Below are 25,578 nucleotides of genomic sequence, written 5' to 3' on the forward strand. Positions count from 1 at the left end.
CCAAATCCATCCATGACATTTTGGGTTTATCCTGCTCACAGACAATACAGGGGTGAAAACAAACGCCGGCCTACTTTTGGTGGCAGAGGTCATTAGGGGATAGAGCCGGGCCGGATCAAATTTGCAATGTTTGCTTCCAGAAGTTTCCAATCCAAGCTGACCACAGGTCATGATGTATTTTTCTTTGTAAGCATTCCTAAACTAAACTGCTGCTAGCAACAACCACACGAATCTTCCTTACTACATTTTTATCAGGTACCACCAAATTTGAAGAGGAGGAGGTAAAGGGTGAGCTTGATTTGAAGTGACACCATGTGGACCGAGATGAAATGGAAATCAAAATGCCCACAAGCTTACAAATCAAATCTTATGGAATATGAACAACGACTCATCTACCATTTTCATGATCGACAGAATGGCCTGCGGTAGTGAAGGAATAAAGTAATGGATGAATGTCTCAAAGCTAAGAAGCAAGCAGAGATTGAAGGCCTCTCCTTATTCTGAAGCACTTCCCAATCCAACGGGGCCTCACGACACTACACTTTCAAGGAAGTCATAGTGGATCACTTTTTGAGGGAAGATTACGGTCTGATGAGATTTTAGAATTAAATCCAGGAACACATTCATCCAAACCTTTGTGAAAATTATAATCTATCTATAATTCCAGTAATCTCTGTTTGTACGTCTGTACGTTTGTACGTCTGTTTGTCTGTGACCGCTGTTTCTCGACAACCACGGGTCCGATATACTTTTAACTTGCCAGGTATATTGCTGGGGACCCGAGGATGTGCCTTTTCAAGGTTTCATATTAATCGGACAATTACTTACCGAGCTATGTCCAAAAAACGATTCAACCAATCAGAGAGCAGCGAACGATCGCGTGTGCCGAACGTGGAGGACACACTCTGCCTCGGATGGCACATTTGAGAGCGTATTCATTTATTTCACGTTTGCAAACTATGTTGGCGTTAAACTATGTTTTAAAACTAATAAAACCGAATTTGCGATTCATTCGCTTTCCTGCGCGTTTGTGCACGCGATGGCGATTTCTTTACCAAACTCCGGAAGCCGTTCGCTTTGGACCAAACCATTGCATGTAAATAGAGGGGGGGGATTGTCACCGTACTCGCAAGCCGTTCGCTTTGGACCAAACCATTTCATGTAAATAGAGGGGGGGGATATAATTTTAGATATAGATATAGTACGGGTAATGCCCTAGTTTTTACAATTAGACCAAAAATTAAACCTGGGCGGTGTATAAGTGGACAGAATGCTGCTCCGCACGTTCCCGATTTAAAAAACACCAAAATACAATTGCAGTTAAGAAATATGCTGCGATATATTTGCTGTGAAGACGTCATGATGATTTTGGAATTTCACAATACTCAATACAGTATTTAATACGCTAATACTACCTTTCTGTCTTCCCCCTCCCTCACCCCCCGAAACACGGAAATGATCGTCGGAGACAATGGGTTGTTGTAAACGTTGCTTCTAATGAATCCACACCGACGGGAAATTTATAATTATTAAGTAAAGGTTACTTCAAATTTATCCGAATCGACAGGAAATTTATAATACTGCCTCAAGTTTGTGAACGACACCGAAGACGTTTGTGGTGGTTGGACGTGGACCACGTGGCTCATCGGTCTGCTCGAGGCAAAAGAATGACGGAAACAACTGTATGACTATGAAGAATGAAAAGGTGTGTAACGATCGCGTCATAGGGCGTTGTAACAGTATGGAGCTCAGGATCCAGGGAGGCCTCTGGTATAAAGTGTATTTTTAATCTATCCGAGCGATATAACTACCATGATCGATGTAGGCCTAATTGTCGCACCGTGGAGCGAAAGGGGGACTATGGTTTTCCCCTCCGTCTGTGTGTGTGTGTGTGTGTGTGTGTGTGTGTGTGTGTGTGTGTGTGTGTGTGTGTGTGTGTGTGTGTGTGTGTGTGTGTGTGCGCGTGTGTGCGTGCGTGCGTAAGCGAATGACCGCATTCGAATTTGGTGTGCGGTGCAACCAACGTCAAAATCCAAGATGGCCGCCGTCATGTATGTCTGACGCCATGTGGCATGTATGTCTGAACCTTGTGAGCGGAATATGTTGAAAAATAAGCGAAGTACCAACGTCTAATTTGGTGTGTGGGTGTATCTAGGCATAAGGAAGAACGCTATTGAAAATTGGGTCGCCACATAAAAATCCAAGATGGCCGCCACCATATATATGCCTGAACCTTGTGAGCGAAATATCTTGAAAAATAAACGAACTACTAACTTCTAATTTGGTGTGTGGGTGTATCTCGGCATACGGAAGAAGGCTATTGAAAATTGGGTCGCCACGTCGAAATCCAAGATGGCCGCCACCATATATATATGCCTGAACCTTGTGAGCGAAATATCTTGAAAAATAAACGAACTACTAACTTCTAATTTGGTGTGTGGGTGTATCTCGGCATACGGAAGAAGGCTATTGAAAATTGGGTCGCCACGTCGAAATCCAAGATGGCCGCCACCATATATATATGCCTGAACCTTGTGAGCGAAATATCTTGAAAAATAAACGAACTACTAACTTCTAATTTGGTGTGTGGGTGTATCTCCGCATAAGGAAGAACGCTATTGAAAATTGGGTCGCCACGTCGAAATCCAAGATGGACGCCACCATATATATGTCAACCTCGTGAGTGGAATATTTTGAAAAATAAGCGAAGTACCAACTTCTAATCTCGTGTGTGGGTGTATCTCCGCATAAGGAAGAACGCTATTGAAAATTGGGTCGCCATGTCAAAATCCAAGATGGCCGCCACCATATATATATGCCCGAACCTTGTGAGCGGAATATTTTTGAAAAATAAGCAAAGTACCAACTTATAATCTGGTGTGTGGGTGTATCTCGGCATGAGGATTAAAGCTATTGAAAATTGGGTCGCCACGTCAAAATCCAAGATGGCCGCCTTGCGTCTTCCACTTTGTCAACTCACAACACTTCACCGATGAGGGACCTAGGCGTAACGCTTGTTAAAAATTATAATAATCAGTGAACATGTTTTTGCTTAAAATGCTACACAGGTTTGGAGTAATATGGTACTCATTGGATGGATTGTTTAATGATGGTACACTTGTGGGGTGGATTGTTTAATGATGGTACACTCATGGGGTGGATTGTTTAATGATGGTACACTCGTGGGGTGGATTGTTTAATGATGGTACACTCATGGGGTGGATTGTTCAATGATGGTACACTCGTGGGGTGGATTGTTTAATGATGGTACACTCGTGTGGTGGATTGTTTAATGATGGTGCACTCGTGGGGTGGACGGTAAACACGGTAAACGGTACGGTAAACAACTGTACGGTAAACGGTACGGTAAACAAACAACACGGTAAACGGTACGGTAAACATACATTGGTGCACGGTAAACAACTTTTCGACAAAGGGCATCTTTTCAACATGAAAACACACAAAGCTTGTGCCAGCTATTGTTTACATAGGGGTGTCAGGTGAACTTCCCTGGGGAAGACATTATTTTGTTTGGGTTCTTCTGAACACCGATAGAAGCCTGGTGTTGGCTTATAGGTTAGAATGGCTGGCTTGGGATCCTTGGGTCCTGAGTTTGATTCCTGGTCCGTCGTTGAATTGCTCGTCCTCTTTACACAGGAGGCTGCCTCTTCCGCCTGGTCTCAGTTCTCCCCCTCCTCCTGGACAGAGCTTTTTTTTGGGCTGTCTCGCCCATGGAGCGAGCCCAATAAATATAAATGTCCATTGCCACTTCTGGATTCACAGCACACTGTGCCGCCATGGCTGGCACACACTGGCCAGAGAGATCAAAATCAGCCTGGTCACACAAATGTGACTTGTGCCTCTGCGATGGTAGCCCTGTTCACAAACTAGAGGGGTTTGCACATCCAAAATTAATCTGTCTACCCTATCTATAAATTGCATACACTGCCTCCCCAGCAGCAAGTGTAACAAACAACTTACTCTGACAGGTCCCTGTTACATGGCAATCTAACCTACTCAAAACACACGGACCATAAAGCACTTCCCACAGTCTAGCTCTGGATCCGGGGCCACAACAGAAATTATGGAGTGTGTGTGTGTGTGTGTGTGTGTGTGTGTGTGTGTGTGTGTGTGTGTGTGTGTGTGTATGTGTGTGTGTGTGTGTGTGTGTGTTTGTGTGTGTCTGGTAAAAAGTGTGTGTGTGTGTGTGTGTGTGTGTGTGTGTGTGTGTGTGTGTGTGTGTGTGTGTGTCCACTGGTAAAAAGTGTGTGTGTGTGTGTGCGTCCATTGGTAAAAAGTGTGTGTATGTGTGTGTGTGTGTCTACTGGTAAAAAGTGTGTGTGTGTGTTTTATACATATATAAATATATGAAGTTATGTTAAAAATACAATCTTTATTTGGACCATATCAGATCAGAATTATATGTTTATTTATTTGGACCCATGTTGGGAACACTTTGAGTAACGTTGCACCTTATGGTGGCAGAGATGCAGTAACTATTGAATGTTCACAGCTTTTATTATTCCTTCCCTTTTGTACACAAAGAAAATGTTTTTTAATTGCAGCTGGCAGAGGCGGTACAGCAAGGTGGGAAGCCCGTGGACCTCCTCCTTTGCTGTGGTGACTTTCAAGCTGTTCGTAATGAGAGCGACCTGCTTTGCATGGCTGTACCCCCGAAGTACCGACACATGCAAGACTTCCACAGGTAACCAAACACCTTTTAGCCAGCCATACCATGAGTGTCCAGTCTCTGTCGGGAGATGGAATTCCGTCTTGAGAGATTTCTGCCATTTATTTATTCCATTCATTCGGGCTGACAGGATGGCCTGCAGGTACCTACACTCGTCCCTAAGCTGTCTAGCCTGGATTTGAATCCTGACCCAGCTATAAACTGTCATCCTGGTGTTCCACGGGCAGGGCGAGTTGTCAATGAGTGTGCCATCCCTCGGATTGATGTTAAACTGGGGTCCCGTCTCTCAGCACTAGTTGGTGGACGTTAAAGATCCCACGATGTCATTCACAAAGAGTAGGTGCACTCAACGCCGACACCATGAACAAATTAGAAATTCTTGCCCTGACCTTAGTCGAGCATCAGGTGTGGCCAGCTGGTTCGTGAAAGACTCTTACACAAGCCTCGACTTGATATACATAAATAAATAATTAAATAAACTTCCCCTTCACCACCGGCATCTGCCTTCCAGCTCTAGTAAGGCATTGGATACAAGTGCTGCTGCCTTTCATGTCTTGCTCCAGCAGGCCTTGGCATGTCTTGGTGCCTTTTGGAGATTGAAGCCATTTCCTTGTCCCCACTTATTTCACTTCCTTGATCAGTTTGTCTGATCTTCCATAATATTAATCCTATAGTTACTGTTAACTTGGTATAACATAACATCTACATACCTTTAACATCTTTTGGCAGTCTTCCCCTTCTGACCACTCACTAGTCCTTCATTATTGGACCCATATTGAGGGGTTTTGTAAGGGGCGGTGCAGGATGACGGACTTTGATTGTACGTGCCATTACTTGATGTCGCAGGTATTATTCTGGAGAGAAGCAGGCTCCTGTGCTGACGGTGTTTATCGGAGGAAACCACGAGGCATCAAACCATCTGCAGGAGTTACCTTTTGGTGGATGGGTGGCACCAAACGTCTACTACATGGGTGTGTTTTCCATGAGACACCTCACACACAACCTCATTCTATATGAGCTGTGTTCTAGCAGGAACCTGTCTTCTCTTTTGTTTGTTTGCGTGTTGTAAATAAATGGTTCTTGATCTGCGGTTCCTGAGATGATGCGTTTTGCTTGGTGCACTTTGTACCTTCGTCTCCATCCTCGGTCCTTGACTGCTGCCTGCAGGTCAACTACGACCGAGCCAGAGGGTCCTGGTAGGCAGTGGTCATGGGCCGAGGACTGCGGTGGCGATGCAGTCACACAGGACTGAAAACGTGTTCTCTCAAGGACTGCAGGTTTGTTTGTCTTGCTTCTTGTTGTTGCTGCTGCTGTTGTTGTTTTAAAATATTAATTTCTGCACATTACGAGGTTGATTTGCCTTTGTGTGACATGTGTGCAGGGTATGCTGGCGTGTTGTGTGTTGGTGGGATTCGGATAGCAGGCCTTTCTGGGATCTACAAAGGTCACGATTACCACAAAGGTTTGTTGAAATGCTTGTGCACCTGGATGTAGACAGTGATGGAAACTTTTTGTGTCTCCACACCGCTAGAGTTTTTCGCAAGTTTTAATTCGACCGATCTTGGCAACAGTGGACATTTTCATTTCTCTATTGCAGGCCATTTTGAATGCCCACCATACTCGCAGGATTGCCTGCGGAGCACCTACCACGTCCGCAGCCTGGATGTGTATCGCCTCATGCAGGTGGGCTTTACCTGTGACCAATGCTTGCATTACCATGGTACTCGAGCCTGCACTGCGATTATTATTTTTTTGATCACAGTTGCCTTCCATTTTCTTTCAACATGAATGAATGAATGAATGATCGTTTTAAGGCCATTTTCCCCGCTAGAGCGGGGGTTAGCCTTGCGGGCCCCATGTCAATCATGGTTCCCTGTTTGAGGCAATGTTTTTATGGCCGGATGCCCTTCCGGAAGCCAACCCTTGGTCACGCTGTTACGATGCACAGGGATACGGCGTACCTATTCTAAATCGGGGTACACACCGTGATCATTCATCCCAGCAAGCTGGTACTCAATTTGCCGACCTCGGAAGGACGACAGGCTGAGTCAACCCCCCTGGTGTTAATTCCGGGATTCGAACCCAGGATCCTAGGATCCCAAGCCGGCACCCTAACCGCTAAGCCAACACCAGGGCTCAAGCTTTTGCTTTCAACATTCTTTGCATTTCCAAGTCCTCATTATTTTCCTCCTTGTTTCAGCTTTCCAATCCCCCAGATGTTTTCCTCAGTCATGACTGGCCCCTGGGAGTTACGGTGGGAAGCGGCGTTGCAGGGTTGCTCAGAAGGAAGCCGTTCTTTGCTCAAGAAGTGGAAGGGGGCAGGCTTGGTAGTCCTCCAGCTGGAGCATTGCTGAGGAAACTACAACCTGAGGAAACTGCAACCGTCTTATTGGTTCTCGGCGCATCTCCATGTTAAATACGCGACCATTGTCCAGCACCAGGTACATTAGAACCAGCTGGGTTACCAGGGGCACCTTGGAAGCAAACCTTCCATTGATTCAAAGGGCTGGGCTGATTAGATGACCACAAGGCCCATCAAATAATCACAGGGACCGCATCCTTTGCTCTTATCATGAATTTCTCAATGTGATTTGTTGCTGTAGCTGGAAGAGGGACAGAAATCTCCACAAGTGACTAAATTCCTCGCTCTGGATAAATGTCTTCCCTGGCGGGAGTTTCTCCAGGTGGGGTTCGTGCAAAATGCTTTCTTTGATCAGAGATTTTTTTTCCCCTGTATATTTCTTTTGTTGAGTATTTTTTGATATAAAAATATAATTAGGTGCTGTTCATGCTGGTGTTTTACCAAGATATCCTTAAACCCATCCGGATTAGGTTCTGGAACTGGGACTCTCGTGGAACTCCCCTCCCAAGCTGGAATATGATGAGTGGCTGGCGATCATGCAAGCCACGGACCATCTGACCTGTGCCTCTCCACGCAACCAGTTACCACCAGACAGGTTAGCATGACCCCCGCACTAATTTGCTAATTTTTTTCATTACTGTACACATTCATCAAGGAACCCCTTCCTCGGTGACATTCAGTTTTGCTCATCTTTCCCTGGGCAGTAATTGAATTTGTCGTGCTTTGGAGGATGGTGTTTTTTTTTGTTTTTTTAACGGTGTCCCTGAATTTCAACGAGAATATTATTGTTGTAGCTGTCGGGTCACCTGGTGCGAATCCCAGTGGACTGTCCACAGCGGCCGTAACTGCCAGCTGAGTCAAAGACCCCGAACCGGATCATGATACCTTACTGATGGGACCTCCAAGTCGGCCGATACGTTATGCTAATTTGTGCCACGCACTTCGCCTCTAAAGGCTGAGCTGGTGAGGAGCACGGCACCGTGTGGATGCATGGCGTTTGTTGCCATTCACAATTGATCAACAATGAATGAATGAATGATCGTTTTGAGGCCATTTTTCCCCGCTAGAGCGGGGCTTAGCCTTGCGGGCCCCATGACAATCATGGTTCCCTGTTTGAGGCAATGTTTTTATGGCCGGATGCCCTTCCTGACGCCAACCCTTGGTCACGCTCTTACAATGCGCAGGGATACGGTGTACCTATTCTAAACCGGGGTACACACCGGGATCATTCATCCCAGCAAGCTGGTACCCAATTTGCCGACCTCAGAAGGATGACAGACTGAGTCAACCCCCCTGGCGTTAATTCAGCGATCGGCCGGGATTCGAACCCAGGATCCTAGGATCCCGAGCCGGCACCCTAACCACTAAGCCAACACCATGGATCAACACCATTGATCAACAATGGACTTTCCTAATTGGAAGGGCGATCACCACGGCTCAAATTCACCCTTCGATCAGGTATATTTAATTGTAGTGATAATGGTGCGTGCCGCGTGGTGGAAGGAAATACAAAAGTAGCAATTCCACTGAATCACCAAGAAACCCCTTAACCCTTACTGATACGTGCCCACGAAGCAACGATGAACAGAAGATCCACAATAACTTAAGCCTTTTGGGGCCCAATCATTTATACAATAGAAAGGCAGAGGGATTCTGGAGACGACAAATACCGGGCGATGGCCGGTAGAACCAGGCAGAATGGTTGAAAGTTACAGATTCCGGCTGCTCTGCTGGGAACGAGTCACTCTGTCCCGGTTTTTCCGGCTCGAGAGGAGAGGGCATGTCTCTGGCTGTCTGGGCATGCTCTGGAATGGCAGCTCAAGCGAATTACGCAATTGAATCCAGGCTTCTGCTCTGCTGCCTCTCGGCGCACCCACATTTATAGCTCCGGCCTCCGTCACCCATGACTTGTTGCATCCCTCCCCTCCCCTTTCGTTCATCATTGGGCCATGGGGGCATGATGCCCCATCCTGACCTTTCACCCTGGTGGTCTGGTGCACAACAACGGCTACAGCTGTCGAGCTGACTTCTCCCATCCAAACCTGTGCCTAAAGGCCTGGTCTTTCGCTTAAAAGAACATAAAACAGGCTCAAAATGATTGCAGTTTTTTTTTTTGGGACTCACACATTAGGGAGGGTGGACATCATCTATATATCACATAAAACACTGAATATCTAATATCACGATGAATTAGTTTTCAATTCAATTCAAAGAAACCTTCATTTCCATAGTTGCCAAAATAGAGTCAAACAAAAATATACAAAAGTAATACTTTTGTGACACTTGACTTCACTTCACACTTATTCTGTTACATTCACTGCAGAGATGACTAAACTATACTACGGAGATAACTACACACCCTGGCGCTGTCTATTGAGGTCTTTTGTCCGGCACTTCAAGTGTCCTTGGTGACTGACCACAAGGCCTGTCCCTGGCCCAAGCAGCCTCTCCATAACTTGAGGATTAGCAAGGGCCCATGTGATTTTTCTACTGGTGGTGTCTTTGGCCCATGTAGCCCAACACGAGCAAGAAAACGGCACTTGTGGCTCAACAAGAAATAAAAGGCATTTGGCCTTGAAACGAGTTTTGTCTTCTGGCTTTTAAGGCCCAGCAAAATGATGCAGCAGATAAGTGGCAGCAGGTGCCACAGCAGGTGAGCAGCACGACCTGGCAGATGGCATGGCTTACAGGAAGGTAGTGTTGTTGAAGTGGCAAGTCAAGTGAGTGGCCAGTAGATGTCGTGAACCGGCAGATGAATGACGTGATGGTAAGATCATGTGATTGCAGCAGATAGGATGGCTGGCTTATGCCCCAACCTACTCTACCCGAGCTGCCCAGCTTATCCCTCTTTCCTATCTCGAACTCCATCCTCTCTAAACCGCTCTTGGCTAATATATCCCTCCCGGGCCCGCTAATTCCGTCAAACTAATCTATCTTCCAAGAGAAGATCAAGGCACGTGTCGTGACTATAACATGATGAAGTGGCATGGCCTTACCTGGATCGCTAGCGGAGCGAGCCCTGCACTAACAATTTGGAATGCAATGGGTCATCACAAAAAAAAATTACCCACTCAGTTTGTCTCGGTGGCTTGGTAGTCCAAATGGTAGTCTAACATTTACAATGATACGAAGGGGAAGTATCTCCAACTGACGTAACTTTTGCAAAAACACTTTTTCATTTTACTTTAAACCCACTTTACTGTGGTTCTATGTAACCAATTGACCCGCCATCCCACGTGCTGGTGCCCTAACAAGTGCGTGCGTGCCTGGCTCTAAAATTTTATTTTCTTTGCCAAAGCACAATATCTCTCTTATGGCTCTCTCTGCAGGCTTCTGCCTGCTTCCCAAATGTGTCATCCCTGGGCTGCTGGGGCCATTTCCGAGCTACCTGCTCCACTCCGAGTTCTGGAGAGTTCTCTCTGGCTCTCGGAAGTTCCCTTTCTAGCCCGTGGCACCTCCAGCGCTCTCTTCGGTGTTTGGGCCCACTTCACAAATTTCTGGGTCGCCCCTCTGGACCCAGTGCACACTGAGCACCCAAGATGCCCCTCCCCAAATACCTACACTCAATGAGCCACACCCCCAGCCTGTCAACGAATTATTGCACCCAATAAACAAAACTTTACTTATTCCAGCACCAATAACGGAACAGCATCCACGTTTCAAACCAGCTGAATCCCCTCCACCCATTTTAAATGGGGATTCCCTCTCCACAGCGGTGTGCTTCTTCTTCATGATTCACACCCTATTTACACCATCAACAACAACAACATGCATTTTAAAGGCCATTTTCCCTGCTAGAGCGGGCGTTAGCCTTGCGGTCCCCATGACGATCTTCTCCATCTTGCCCTATTTTCTGCATCTCTCCTTGTTAACCCCCTTGCCCGCATTTCTTCATCAACCATGTTTAGCCAGTCTTTCTCAGTCTTCCCCGTCCTCTACTTCCTTCTACATTCATTTCCATCACTCTTCTCAACCAGTCACTTTCATCCTTCCTCAACACATGACCAAACCATCTCAACCTGATCCTCTTCACAGCATCCATCACAGGCTCTATTCCCATCATCTTTCGCAATTCATCATTTGTCTTCCTCTCTCTCAACGATACTCCGCACATCCGTCGAACCATTCGCATTTCCACCCTTTCCAGCCTTCGCTACCCATGTCTCGCTCCCATAAATCATAACACTTCTCACACATGCAGCATACACCTTTCCCTTCAGCTTCAACGACACTCCCCTCCTCGTCAGCCCGCCACTCAGTTCCCGAAACTTCCACTCAGTATGATCCACCTTCTCCATTCAGCATGTCTCCTAGGTAGCAAAATGTTTTCACACTTTCCAGCTTCACGCCGTCTCCAAGATCCAACTCAATACACCATTCGTCCAATATTTATTCCTAAACATTTTAGGTCCACGTACCTCATTCACATTCACCTTATCAACTCCTCACCCATTCATAATCTTGTCAGGATGAGAAGAGGAAGGCATCTACTGTATCCTGTCAACCAATTAAAAATGAAAGTATAAATCATCGGAAAAATACAAAGCCCATCCGCATGCGCTTTGTATTTATGCTTCTTCTTCTTTCTTCGTATACTAAACAAAACGAAAACGGCTAAAAATAAAATAAACTGACGATTTTTATGCAGCCTTGACTTTTGACCTTTTCATCTAAAAAAGAACAATCTGCTTCTAGCTTTTGATTCGTGAACCAATCATGTGAAATTATTACAATTTCAGGTCAATTGGATGAATATTGGCAATTTTATGTGATGCTGACCTTTTGACTAAATTATTTATTTGTCTTCTCCATATTGTCCCCCGTCGCTCAGCGGAGCGAAAGGGGGACTATCGCTTTCCCCTCCGTCCGTGTGTCCGTCCGTCCATCCGTGCCGGGCGGGCGTGTGTGCGTGCATGTGTACGCGATGGACCGCATTCAAATTTGGTGTGTGGGTGCAACCCACGTCAAAATCCAAGATGGCCGCCGCCATGTATGTCTGATGCCATGTATGTCTGAACCTTGTAACCTGCATATCTTGAAAAATAAGCGAAGTACCAACTTCTAATCTGGTGTGTGGATGTATCTATGCATAAGGAAGAACGCTATTGAAAATTGGGTTGCCACGTCAAAATCCAAGATGGCCGCCGCCATGTATGTCTGAACATTGTGAGATGAATATCTTGAAAAATAAGCAAAGTACCAATGTCTAATTTGGTGTGTGGGTGTATCTCGACATAAGGAAGAACGCTATTGAAAATTGGGTCTCCACGTCAAAATCCAAGATGGACGCCACCATGTATGTCTGAACCTTGTGAGATGAATATCTTGAAAAATAAGCGAAGTACCAACTTCTAATCTGGTGTTTGGGTGTATCTAGGCATAAGGAAGAACGCTATTGAAAATTGGGTCGCCACGTCAAAATCCAAGATGGCCCAGCCATGTATGTCTGAACCTTGTGAGATGAATATCTTGAAAAATAAGCGAAGTACCAACTTCTAATCTGGTGTTTGGGTGTATCTAGGCATAAGGAAGAACGCTATTGAAAATTGGGTCGCCACGTCAAAATCCAAGATGGCCCAGCCATGTATGTCTGAACCTTGTGAGATGAATATCTTGAAAAATAAGCGAAGTACCAACTTCTAATTTGGTGTGTGGGTGTATCTCGGCAAAAGGAAGAACGCTATTGAAAATTGGGTCGCCACGTCAAAATACAAGATGGCCGCCACCATATATATGTCTGAACCTTGTGAGATGAATATCTTGAAAAATAAGCGAAGTACCAACTTCTAATCTGGGGTGTGGGTGTATCTCTGCATAAGGACGAACGCCCCCCCTTCCCACACCTCCTCCCCCCAAGCCCTCTCCCTCACACAGATCTCTCGATGTCCCTGCTCTCAAATGTAGTGTTTGTGTGCTTCCCCCTCTCTCCCCATCTTGTCTCCCGCTCCCTTTATTATATGTTTTATGTGTCTGTTTGATTTTTTTGTGTGATTAATGTTAGCTCTTTCACGAGCCTCGATCCTGTATACAAAGAAAAAAAACGCGATTGAAAATTGGGTCGCCACGTCAAAATCCAAGATGGCCGCCACCATATATATGTCTGAAACTTGTGAGCGAAATATCTCGAACAATAAGCGAAGTACCAACGTCTAATCTGGTGTGTGGGTGTATCTATTGGGTCGCCACGTCAAAATCCAAGATGGCCACCGCCATGTATGTCTGAACCTTGTGAGATTAATATCTTGAAAAATAAGCGAAGTACCAACTTCTAATTTGGTGTGTGGGTGTACCTCGGCATAAGCAAGAAGGCCATTGAAAATTGCGTCGCCACGTCAAAATCCAAGATGGCCACCACCATATATATGTCTGAACCTTGTGAGCGAAATATCTTGAAAAATAAGCGAAGTACCAACTTCTAATTTGGTGTGTGGGTGTATCACGGCATGAGGAAGAACGCTATTGTAAATTGGGTCGCCACGTCAAAATCCAAGATGGCCGCCACCATGTATGTCTGAACCTTGTGAGCAGAATATCTTGAAAAATAAGCGAAGTACCAACTTCTAATCTGGTGTGTGGGTGCATCTAGGCATAAGGAAGAAGGCTATTGAAAATTGGGTGGCCACGTCAAAATCCAATATAGCCACCTCCATGTAGGTCTGAACCTTGTGAGCGAAATATCATATCATAGCATGTTTTCTGCGTCTTAAACTTTGTCAACTCACATCACTTCACCGACGGGGGACCTAGGCGTAACGCTTTTTCTCATAATAACACTGGTGACAATTTGATAAAAGCTTCTTTTTTTTCTTTTTTTTACCAAAAAATGGTAAAAACGTTATGGCCTGGACAGACAGATGGACAGCCACACACATATGTTCACAGGCAGACACAGAAGTGATTGGAAACCCCAGTTTTCCGCTGCAAGGGCAATGGGCTAATTATTTGAAACCCCGTCGATTTGTGTCATCTAAATCCTGAGAGAACTCGTCCTCGGCCTCCACGCCCAACGCCCTTGCTACGGGACCCCATGCCTTGCGGTCACCATGCCCACTTTCGCTATGCTCTCTGCATGGTCCTCCATGCACGTTGCACGGGCTGCCGTGCACTCACCTAGGGGTCCCTACGTGGCCCATCCCTGAGAGTTATGGTTCCTCCACCTTCTTGCCAATACTCATGGGGGGACCATGCAAATTTATCTTTTCACTTCCCCCTCCATTTCTGCAGGGCTCGTGGGGGATCTGTCCCTTTCTCCGATTTACCTTTCAGCCCCATCCTTCTCTCCAAGGCTTACTGGGGCTAACATGGTGCCATTTCCTTTTTGTACTCTAAGCTTTCCATAAACCATGGAGTGAGCATGCAAGTTAAATTCCAACTACACTCCAGGGGCATGCATGCTCCCACATGCGGCCCTCGGCTCACCCTGAGCTGGAGCTGTGCTTGTTAATCCCTCGGGAAGCCACTCTAAAACTGCTGCTATACAGTCTGTCGACAGAGGTGGCTCTCCCATCTGCGTTCCTCCATTTTTTTCACCTTGCACAGGTGCCCCGCATTTGTCGCTCACCACTTACATGCACATGCACACTTTCCCTCTGCAATACCTGGCCCAGTATGCACAGGCCATGTGGTTTCAATCTCTCGGCAAGAAAGGTCGATGTGCACCGAAAAGCATAGTTTGTAAACCGGCCATTCAATGGACCACACAGACCTTCGCTGCGGCTTCGGGTAGTTCATGTGCTGGGCTCCTTCACATCTACATGCACCTTGGGAAGCGTCCCTGTCCAAACTCATGTTATCTGGACCCCTGTTCCCCATTCACACCATTTATCCACATACCTGGTGTCCATTGCCGGACGCCGCCCGCAATCATGTTTCTCCGGCATGGATCCCTGCACGTGCAGAGTCGCACATGCCGCAGACATCTCCACCTAAGTACGTCCACTGACCTCATCTGCCATGGCCTGTTCTAACTCTCCTCTTGACCTCCTGGCTCTGGCTACTAGATCCCCAACTGGCGCTCCCATTCTTTTCTTTCCCTCTAACTCCCGTTCCGATGCTATTCCTAATCTGTCAGTCCTTGCTATGAACTACGCACATCTGCCAGGCTTCCGCCATTCCTCATGGTTGGCCTTGATTTCTTCCGTCCTCTCGACTTGGGCTGCTTCCATGGCAGCCATCAGCTGTTAACATTGGCCATCACTTCCTGGCTATCGCCCTGCTGCTGCAGTAATGCCGGCCTGTTACCCCCCACTGCTGATTCAGTTGGAGGCACCGGGATAGCTATTGGAGTCTATGGGGCTACTGGGTAGTGGGGGCAACACCACAGCACTCGATAACGACCCCTCTGCTTGCATTTTGGCCGAGGCTATAGTGGCATCAGTCCAGTGGGCCCCCTGGTTCGAGCCACTTTGATCGCTCATCGCAATTAATTTGTAGTGCCAATCGCGCTCAGCAATTTCTCCTGAGGTGCGATTTCTCATACCTTCGGTCCATATCTCGCTGACACCAGTATTGTAGCCATCGGGTCGTCCCAGTTGTGGTGCTCTATGATCAGGGCCCATGCCTGCTACGGGGACGTACACCTGCTACGGGGACGTACATGGTTCTCGGTGCCTCTATCCGGGTGGCTGCCTTGCGCCACAAATACCAGTTTTTCACTGTGTCCAGGCCATGTGGAATCTTGCACTGCCATTATTTATTTAAGGAAAACATACCAACACCTCACAATGGGGAAAACCATATAAACACAAAGGTGGGTATATCGTTTTGTAGATATGAGCTGTCTGGGAGGGAAGGTGAAGGAAACTTAAGAAAAACAAATTTGACACTGCCTGGCATACACATGTTACGTACACTTATGCTGAACATGTACTATGGAAATAACTAGTATAAACTAAAAACCAATTACACCTGAGACACATCAGTAGCAATATTTTGTTTTGGTTCACAAGATAATTTCTGTTATCTGAAATTGTTTTGGTGGTGATGATGGTGCTTTCTGTCGCCCATAGCGTTGTGAAGCTTTGTGCTGATGACCTGTCCCGTGTTCGTGACCTCCTGAGCGGTGATCTTGCTGTTCCAACCAGTTTCTCACCCACGGTTCCATTCTACTCCCCGAAGAATATTGTAGGGGGGAAGGTTAAGCCACCTGTTCCTGTACCCAGCCCACAGACGGCCACCTATTGTCGCCGCCTGGGACTTACAGATGTGTTCATCTTGGCAGCAGCTCGGTGAGCCGGTGGTGACTTTGGGCTGGCACTGCTACCTTCAGTGATCATTGTGTTAAAGCAGACTGGTGCAGACAATATGAGGCCTTTTCACATTTATTCAATGCGTTTGCATCAATAGCTCTTCATTTGTCTTCGTTACTTGGAAGCGTGAAAGCTACGACAGTTTATTTTGACAAAAGCAGGCAGTTGTGTGAAGGTGCCCGGATGTTAGAATCTCTGTGTAACCTCGGGTTTATTTTAGCAATGAATTGCATTTTTTATTTCTTCTTATTATTATTTATTTATTTTGTATACAAGATCGAGGCTCGTGGAAGAGCATTAAAACTGTTAAAGCATTAAACTGAATTGCGTCGAAATTTTAATTTGCATTAAAACTGAATTCCATTTACAAAGCCAGACTCGTGGTGTAATTGTTAGACCAATCGTCTGGGAGGTTGGAGGTTCAAACCCCGGCCCAGTACTACCAAACACTTTCAAAATGGTACCTGCCGCTTCCTTGCTTAACCCTCAGCATTATAAAAGAATACGAGCACGGACAATCCATGGGGAGGAGGGATTCCTCCTTGGGGAATTCCCTGCTCTTAGTGTGTTGAGAAATGTTGTGCCATTGTTGTGGCATCGCTCGTAACCACAATGCCCTGGGAATTCCCGGCTTTGTCGTGTGTGTGTGTGTGTGTGTGTGTGTGTGTGTGTGTGTGTGTGTGTGTGTGTGTGTGTGTGTGTGTGTGTGTGTGTGTGTGTGTGTGTGTGTGTGTGTGTGTGTGTGTGTGTATGTGTGTGTGTGTGTGTGTGTGTGTGTGTGTGCGTGCGTGTGTGCGTGCGTGTCTGCGTGCATATGCGTTTATTTCTAGCATTAGATCATGTAAAATTTAAGATTTTTTTTTTGTTTGTTTGTGCAATTTTTCTCGCCATTACCTTTTATTGGTAAACATGGTGTTGTATTCCATTTGCCGTAATTTATCATCCATTGTAGAAATGTTGGTTCCATGTGTGCATTTCCATGCAGGGCTGGCCATGGACTTGCTGAAGCATCCAATTCGTCCCTCATTGTAAACCTCAGCAGTGCTGACCTATCAGGGAATTCTTCTTTGAACCCCGATGAGATCCTGCTGGACGATGATGATGTTGACGGAGATGAAAGGGCCGCCGATGCTTCATTTGTCTCGCTGACACGAGTGGTAAGCTGATTCGGCGAGCACTTTGTGATGTCAATGCTTATCTCATCTCCTCGCCTCTCCTCGACTCATTTGAAACAAAAGCCAAACTTATCAAACTGAGAAATACACAGCATTTCCAAGCCGCTTATTACATAACTCCCCTCTTATCCAATTGGAATGTATCCCCACCAAACTTTGTTTCAAAGGTACCGCATTTTTGGAGTAAACATGCCATGAGTTGCTTCATTACCTCCGCCACCGAAAGAGGATGGAGGTTATATTTTCACCCCGGCTTGTTTGTTTGTCTGTCTGAACAAGATATCTCAACATTGTGACGGAATTTGGTGTGACATTGTGAATTTGGCGTTGACAGATTCGGACGGAATTTGGTAGAGAGGTTGGGTGTGTGACAAAGACGAAATTATTAGATTTTGATGAAGATCCAGATGTGGAACTGAGAATTTTAGTGATTCTTCACCATTGAGCGATCAAAATTACACACTCCCGCTGTGCAATTCAAAATGCCTCATCACACGTCGCCATAGAGACAGCCTTGTTTTAACTGAGGATAACGACTGAGTGAAGATTGATGAAATGCAGTTTGGATTTATGCCAGGAAGAGGAACGACAGACGTGCTTTTTATTGTGAGGCAGTTGCAGGAGAAGTATATGGAGAAGAGGAAGAAGTTGTTTCTTGGGTTTGTTGATCTGGAGAAGCATTCGATTGGGTTGCACGTGAAGTAGTGACATGGGCAATGAGGAAGTTAGGAGTGGAGGAATGGTTGATCAGAGTAGTGATGGCAATGTACAAAAGAGCGCGCACAGCTGTAAGGACGAAGCACGGGAACAGTGGTGAGTTTGAGGTGAATGTGGGAGTGCATCAGGGGTCGGTACTAAGTCCACTACTATTTGTAGCTGTGATGGAGGTGCTGGCTCAGACCGTAAACGAGGGTTTACCGTGGGAGTTGTTGTATGCAGATGATTTGGTGTTGATTGCAGAAAGTATGGATGGACTGAAGGAGAAGATGAACAAGTGGAAGGAATGTATGGAGACAAAAGGTCTGAAGGTGATTATCGGAAAGACGAAGGTGATGGCAAGTGGTAAAGCATGTGGTGAGGTGGAAAGAACTGGGAAGTGGCCGTGTGCTGTGTGCAGGAAGTGTGTCGGTGTGAATTTCATTCAATGTCCAATGTGCGCTGAGTGGGTTCATCAAAAATGTCGTGGTTTGAGAGGGTCATTAACCAGTGTGGCAGCTACATTCAAATGTAAGGTGTGCACAGAGGGAGCTGAAGAAATGTTGAGTTGGATCTTGGAGACGGCGTGAAGCTGGAAGGTGTGAAAACATTTTGCTACCTCGGAGACATGCTGAATGGAGAAGGTGGATCTGACTCGGCAACGGTTGCTAGAGTGAGATGTGCATGGAAGAAGTTTCGGGAACTGAGTGGCGTGCTGATGAGGAGGGGAGTGTCGTTGAAGCTGAAGGGAAAGGTGTATGCTGCATGTGTGAGAAGTGTTATGATTTATGGAACGAGACATGGGTAATGAACGTAGAGCAGCAACGAAGGCTGGAAAGGGTGGAAATGCGAATGGTTTGGTGGGTGTGCGGGGTATCGCTGAGAGAGAAGAAGACAAATGATGAATTGAGAAAGATGTTGGGAATAGAGCCTGTGATTGATGCTGTGAAGAGGAACAGGTTGAGATGGTTTGGTCATGTGTTGAGGAAGGATGAAAGTGACTGGTTGAGAAGAGTGATGGAAATGAATGTAGAAGGAAGTAGAGGATGGGGAAGACTGAGAAAGACTTGGCTAAAGAAGGTCGAAGAAGAAATGCGGGCAAGGGGGTTAACAAGGGGAGATGCAGAAAATAGGGCAAAATGGAGAAGATTGTCATGGGGACCGCAAGGCTATCCCCCGCTCTTGCAGGGAAAATGGCCTTAAAATGCCTGTTGTTGTTGTGTTGTATAACGACTGCACGTGAGTTGCTGTGCTATGATTTACACCAATAATACAAACATTTCTTTTGCAGAAATGTATTTGTAATATTCATGTTATTACATTTTTATAAGCAATTGAAGTTGCCATTACATCACCTTCAAAAAAAATTCATGAGTAACTGCTTAGCACTTGCACATGGGAGGGGTACATGCAGACTGGATGTTTGGGAAAATTTCGCAAGAGTTTGAGCGAATAGTTCAGTTATGTGACGGGACGTGACAGACACTGCATTGACGTACATTAAATATGACCATAAGTATGTTAAATACTTGACCTCACCAGCACGTAATTCAAAACACCTCACACAACCATGTACATGCCACATGATTCAAAACGCCTCACCAACATATAAACGCCAAATTATTAAAAACACCTCACAGCCCCGTTATTAAAATTACCTCACCTCCACGTAATTACCAACTTCCACTGTGCAATTCAAAACACCCAATCAGACGTCGCTATAGAGACGAGCTGCATGTGAGTAGCTGTGTTAGTTTGCTGACACCAATCGTAATACATTTGTTTTGTACATGTATTTGTAATATTCGTGATTTTACATTTTTATAAACAATTGAAGTTGAAGATTTAAGTTAAAAAAAAATTATGAACTTTGTTACGTGGTCCTCCCGGTAACTACCTGGTCTGGGTGATCCCCCGGACCGTGGGAGGGACCCCGCCAGAAAGATATATGGTTTATACGCTTTCGTAACGCAATCAATATGAATTCCGGTCAAGAAGAAACCCCACACCAAGGATCCGGAATAATCAATAATATATTCTCTGAGCAATCAACAACCATCCACAATGCACCGTCAATATTACAAAGGTATAAACTCATCTACACAAACTCTAAGATGGCCATCTTATATATTCCTCACGTGAGCCCCACTCCTGACTCCCTCCGTGGTCAATGTCTCTCACAATGTCTCTCGTCTCCGCACACGGGCGGTTGAACGAACCCCGGGCGGACGTGCTCCAAACGTGCCGTCTCGTACCGGGGACAGCTGCTGCAGCGCACCTCCTTGCCAAGCAACGGGGCAAAAACCCAGCGCGGCTTCCAACGCGCGCGAGGCCCCGAAGTGCGACCCGTACGCGTCCTTGTAGACGGGGCAAAACCGAGCGCGGTTTGTAACGCGTGCGAGGCTCCAAAGTGCGACCCGTACGCGTCCTTGTAGACGGGGCAAAACCGAGCGCGGTTTGTAACGCGCGCGCGGCCCAACGTGCGACCGCTTGGTTCCGTGCACGAACTCACGGGGACTTCACGTGTCCAAAGGTAATTACGCGGCCAGGTAACTCCTCTCGCCAAACGGGTTTCGGAACGCCTCTGTTTTCCGCGCAGCGCAAGGTCGATTCCACCTTCTGTCGTCGCGGGGCGAGGAAGAAGATTCCCCGTCCTTTTTCTCCTCGTGTCTTTTCTTCTTCCGTTTCCGGCCACTTCCGTTTCCGGCCACTGGTTCCGAAGGGCTCCTGACCCTCCAACCACAACAACTACACCACAACTTAATATACTACACACGGATAAGCAAAGACCTGAATGGTAATTCACATACATTCACATAAATATGTAACAACTTAAAAACACCCCCCTTGGGACATACACATGGGAGAGGTAGGTGCATACCGGAAGTTTGTTACGATTTCACAAAAGTTTGAGGGAGTAGTTCAGCGACAACACAGGACAGACAATGCATACGTGTATACAGTCACGTGAAAAAGTAAGTCCACCCCATGTAAAGTTTTTGACTTTTTCAACATATTTCAACATACAGCTATTTGATCTTCATTTCAACAATATTGACAGATAAAGGTGATATAATATAACAAACATCATGAAACATTTACATTTTGTAGTCCATTATATAATTTAAATAAACATAAATGCAAATTTCGCATGTGGAAAAAGTAAGTACACCCCTACATTTATCACTACTTCAAATACCTAAAATTAGAATCAGGTGCACCAACTCGGGTGCAAAAGATTAGAACATTGTTGGGGAGGATCTTGGAGGTACCTGTCTTATTTAAACCTCAGACATTTAGTTTGGTTTGCTCTTTGTTGTTGAAGTGTGCGGCGTCACCATGCCTCGATCAAAAGAGCTCTCTGAAGCCTTCAGAAAGAAGGTTATAGATGCCTACGAGTCTGGGAAGGGATTTAAAAAGATCTCCAAACAATTTGAAATCAATCATTCGACTGTCCGGAAAATCATCTACAAGTGGAGAAGATTCCAAACAACTGCAAACTTGTTCAGGCCAGGCCGCCCCAGCAAGAGCAGACCGAAAGATGCTGAAAGAAGTCTCGAAGAACCCCAGAATGTCATCACGGGCCTCCAGGTAGCTCTTGCCACTGTTGATGTCAAAGTGCACGAGTCTACCATTAGAAAGAGGCTGCACAAATTTGATCTGCATGAGAGGTGTGCCAGGAGGAAACCTTTGCTGTCCAGAAAGAACATCAAGGCAAGATTAAAGTTCTGAACACTTAGGCAAAGACCTGAATCTGATCTGAATCCCAACAATCTGAACACTTAGGCAAAGACCAGCACTTCTGGAACAATATGCTCTGGACAGATGAGTCAAAGGTAGAGCTATTTGGCCACATTACCAGAAGACATGTTTGGCGAAAACCAAAGACAGCATTTGACCACAAGAACCTGATACCAACTGTGAAGCATGGTGGTGGAAATATTATGGTTTGGGGCAGCTTTGCTGCATCAGGGCCTGGGCAGCTCACCATCATATAATCCACTATGAATTCTTCATTGTATCAGAAGGTGCTTGAGGATAATGTGAGGCCATCTGCCGGAGAGTTGAAGCTCAACTGAAGGTGGACCCTTGCAACATGACAATGACCCTAAACATACCAGTAAATCCACCAACGAATAGCTGAAAAGAAAGAAATGGAGGGTTCTGGAATGGCCAAGTCAAAGCCCGGATCTAAATCCCATCGAGATGTTGTGGGGGATTTGAAACGAGCTGTGTATGCAAGAAACCCCTCAAACATCGCACAGCTGAAAGAATTCTGCATGGAGGAGTGGGCAAAAATTTCTCCCAGTCGATGTCAGAGACTGGTAGACAGTTATAAGAAATGCTGACTTGAGGTTGTTTCTGCCAAAGGGGGCAATACCACCTATTAGAGCCAAGGGTGTACTTACTTTTTCCACATGCGAAATTTGCATTTATGTTTATTTAAATTATACAATGGACTACAAAATGTAAATGTTTCATGATATTTGTTATATTATATCACCTTTATCTATCAATATTGTTGAAATGAAGATCAAATAGCTGTATGTTGAAATATGTTGAAAAAGTCAAAACTTTACATGGGGTGTACTTACTTTCTCACGTGACTGTATGTATATATGTATGTGTATATATGCACACTGACCTTATGACATGACACTGACGTCATGTGCATACATTATACCAACACATCACCTCAAAATTAGGAGGCATCCACGTGGTACTGAAGTCTTTGCAGACTGAGATTAAAGCTCCATGGTCACAGACACGAAAGCAGAGATGTCCATCTCTTCAATGCCACTTTTTCGATTGATTTTAATATTCCTGACTAATTTATCAGCAGGGCAGAGACTATGTGTTTGCGTGGCAGGCAACACGTTGCTAGCGGGTCATAGAGCAACCGCTGTGGTGGGACTTGATCTGTGCCTTGCTGCCTCATCAAGTTGGGGGGGGGGGGGGGCGGTTGATCTGTGTATGGTATATATACACATACATGTATACTGTATTTGTATTTGGGTGCATTCAGTATTGATTCGAATTTCATTTTCTTTCTTCTCTTGCATCTCATCTCAGATTCTGCTTTGAACATCCTGCCAAGCCCCGTGCCTTTGCACAATTCCACCCCATCTAAGGTTTTCAGCTCTTTCCTCAGCACAGCCCCGTCCTCTTTCCTCGACGATTCAGTCCAGTCCGGCAATGCCTTTAGCTCGTGCTGCAGTCCTGTCTCGCGCGATTTGGGCGAGACCGAGGACTCCATGGAGTCCGAGGAACCGGATCAGACCAAGAGTTCTGGGGGCTCTGGGGGTAAGCGTGTTGGTGTGAGCGATGAGCATTCAGGGGAGCGCAAGATCAAGCGCCGAAATCGGGACGTTTATGCCTCGCAAGACTACGACTAGCTCTTAAATACAGAGAACATGAAAATGCTTGCTTTGTAAAATGTTTTTATTACTGTGTTCATTTTATTTTGGACAGTTGAGGCAAAAAAAGAAGAAAAAAAACCATTGTGGATGGAAAGGGTGACCGTGTACATAGCATGATGGTGTTGCTGAGCAAATGACTGCAACAACAACACAATATGCATTTAAGGCCATTTTCCCTGCTAGAGCAGGGGTTAGCCTTGCGGTCCCCATGACAATCTTCTCCATTTTGCCCTATTTTCTGCATCTCTCCTTGTTAACCCCCTTGCCCGCATTTCTTCTTCCACCATCTTTAGCCAAGTCTTTCTCGGTCTTCCCCGTCCTCTACTTCCTTCTGCATTAATTTCCATCACTCTTCTCAACCAGTCACTTTCATCCTTCCTCAACACATGACCAAACCATCTCAACCTGTTCCTCTTCACAGCATCAATCACAGGCAATATTCCCATCATCTTTCGCAATTCATCATTTGTCTTCCTCTCTCTCAACGATACTCCGCACATCAATCGAACCATTCACATTTCCACCCTTTCCAGCCTTCGTTGCTGCTCTACGTTCATTACCCATGTCTCGCTCCCATAAATCATAACACTTCTCACACATGCAGCATACACCTTTCCCTTCAGCTTCAGCGACACTCTCGTCCTCATCAGCACGCCACTCGGTTCCCGAAACTTCTTCCATGCACATCTCACTCGAGCAACCATTGCCGAGTCTGATCCACGGTCTCCATTCAGCATGTCTCCGAGGTAGCAAAATGTTTTCACACCTTCCAGCTTCATGCCGTCTCCAAGATCCAACTCAACATTTCCTCCATCTGCAGCTCCCTCTGTGCACACCTTACATTTGAATGTAGCTGCCACACTGGCAAATGACCCTCTCAGACCATGACATTTTTGATGAACCCACTCAGCGCACATTGTACATTGAATGGAGTTCACTCCGACACCCTTCCTGCACACAGCACACGGCCACTTCCCAGTTCTTCCCACCTCACCACATGCTTTACCACTTGCCATCACCTTCGTCTTTCCGATATTCACCTTCAGACCTTTTGTCTCCATATATTCCTTCCACTTGTTCATCTTTTCCTTCAGTCCATCCATACTTTCCGCAATCAACACCAGATCATCTGCATACAACAACTCCCATGGTAAACCCTCCTTTATGTTCTGAGCCAGCACCTCCATCACAGCTACAAATAGTAGTGGACTTAGTACCGACCCCTGATGCACTCCCACCTTCACCTCAAACTCACCACTGTTCCCATCCTTCGTCCTTACAGCTGTGTGCGCTCTTTTGTACATTGCCATCACTACTCTGATAAACCATTCCTCCACTCCTAACTTCCTCAATGCCCATGTCAATACTTTGCGTGGAACCCTATCGAATGCTTTCTCCAGATCAACAAACCCAAAAAACAACTTCTTCCTCTTCTCCATGTACTTCTCCTGCAACTGCCTCACAATGAAAAGCGCATCTGTCGTTCCTCTTCCTGGCATATATCCAAACTGCATTTTGTCGTTCTTCACTTTCTTCCTTATCCTCCTCTCCAACACCCTTTCCAATACCTTCATTCCATGCTCCAATAACTTTATCGCTCGGTACGAGCCACTCTCCAGAGGGTCACCTTTCCCCTTGTATAGAGGGACGAGGGTACTCAGTTCCCAGTCCACTGGAATGCGGCCCTCTTTCACCACCAGATTACAGATCTCTGTCATTCTCTTCACACCCCAACTTCCTGCTGCCTTCAACATATCTCCCACAACTCCCGTCGGCCCTCCCGCTTTTTCACTCTTCATTGCTTTTATCGCTTCCTCAACTTCCTTCTCAGTTATCGTCTCTGCCGGTCCTAAAACTGGGTTACTCTCTATGTTACCATCCCATTCATTCTCTGTATTCAACAGCATTTCCATATATCTTTTCCATCTTCCTTTCATTCCATCTGGGTCGACAACGATTTGTCCCACTTCATCCTTCAAGCAACTCA

At 45.9% G+C, this 25,578-nt stretch overlaps 1 pseudogene across 1 annotated transcript; it reads left to right on the plus strand.

The window, feature by feature from the left end:
• Positions 1 to 1,634: 1,634 nt before the first annotated feature.
• LOC137413828 (lariat debranching enzyme-like) lies at positions 1,635 to 24,252 on the plus strand (annotated as a pseudogene). Its single transcript, XR_013621613.1, has 11 exons — positions 1,635 to 1,705; positions 4,566 to 4,705; positions 5,537 to 5,661; positions 6,072 to 6,152; positions 6,288 to 6,373; positions 6,891 to 7,131; positions 7,294 to 7,374; positions 7,523 to 7,647; positions 16,061 to 16,279; positions 17,286 to 17,457; positions 23,245 to 24,252. The product of XR_013621613.1 is annotated as a lariat debranching enzyme-like (transcript).
• The last annotated feature ends 1,326 nt before the right edge of the window (positions 24,253 to 25,578 follow it).

The sequence above is a fragment of the Myxine glutinosa genome, unplaced genomic scaffold (assembly GCF_964187855.1).
Source record: "Myxine glutinosa unplaced genomic scaffold, kmMyxGlut1.1 SCAFFOLD_1040, whole genome shotgun sequence".
Taxonomy (NCBI): Eukaryota; Metazoa; Chordata; class Myxini; order Myxiniformes; family Myxinidae; genus Myxine; species Myxine glutinosa.